Source organism: Scylla paramamosain, chromosome 20 (genome assembly GCF_035594125.1).
Source record: "Scylla paramamosain isolate STU-SP2022 chromosome 20, ASM3559412v1, whole genome shotgun sequence".
Classification (NCBI taxonomy): Eukaryota; Metazoa; Arthropoda; class Malacostraca; order Decapoda; family Portunidae; genus Scylla; species Scylla paramamosain.
The window spans coordinates 18,150,575-18,151,494 of record NC_087170.1 but is presented as its reverse complement, the minus strand read 5'-3'; positions in this window follow the sequence as shown (position 1 = coordinate 18,151,494).

Below are 920 nucleotides of genomic sequence, written 5' to 3'. Positions count from 1 at the left end.
AGATTGACATATGCAAATGATGAACAATATTTCAAAATGTCTCAAAATTGACACAAAATTTGTATAATCTCTAATCCACAAAATGCTCACACCTGAGTAAATGCAGCATTACTATTGGTGTGGTTTAATGACCATACAATATTGGCAATTATGAAATCAAAGATTCCTGCTTTTGTCAGTCATCTTCAAAGGATTGAAGCTGACACACTTTCCTGTAGCCTACACAAACTGCTAATGTGAATGACCATGTCAAAAAAAAAAAAAATTAATTAATTAATTAATTAAATAAATAAATAAAATAAAAAAATAAAAATAAACAGATAAATAAATAAATAAATAAATAAATAATAATAATAATGACAATAATAATAATAATAATAATAATAATAATGATAATAATAATAAAATAAATAAATAAATAGATAAAATAAATAATTAAAAACTACATATAAAAATACTGTGACAATGAGTGGTTCTTGCACATATGAAGAAGTACACAGCATGGATGGAATACAAAAATACCATTGGAGAATGCATAAACCTGCTTCTCTAAGCTCAATTAGAAGTTTAATGTGATGTGACAGACTCCTTTCATATTCCTTAAAGCAGACCACCAGAACCAACACAAAAAGATTGCTTCACAGAATCATTCAGGGCAAGAATCTGTTTTCTTCTAATTAGTTGAGTCTTTACATTCCTCACCCCATTCTACTGGTTTACAGGCCTCATAATTCTGATTTCTTTTCTCCTTCTATCATTATTCTGTTGCTGAATTAACATAATTCTTATTTATAAATTAAGATATCATTTCCAATAAAGACAATCTGATTCAGGAATGATATATGAAATACTCCATATTAAATTTTCACAACCACTTCTGCACAAAGAAAAATTCCGATGGCTGTTACTTTCAAGTTTTC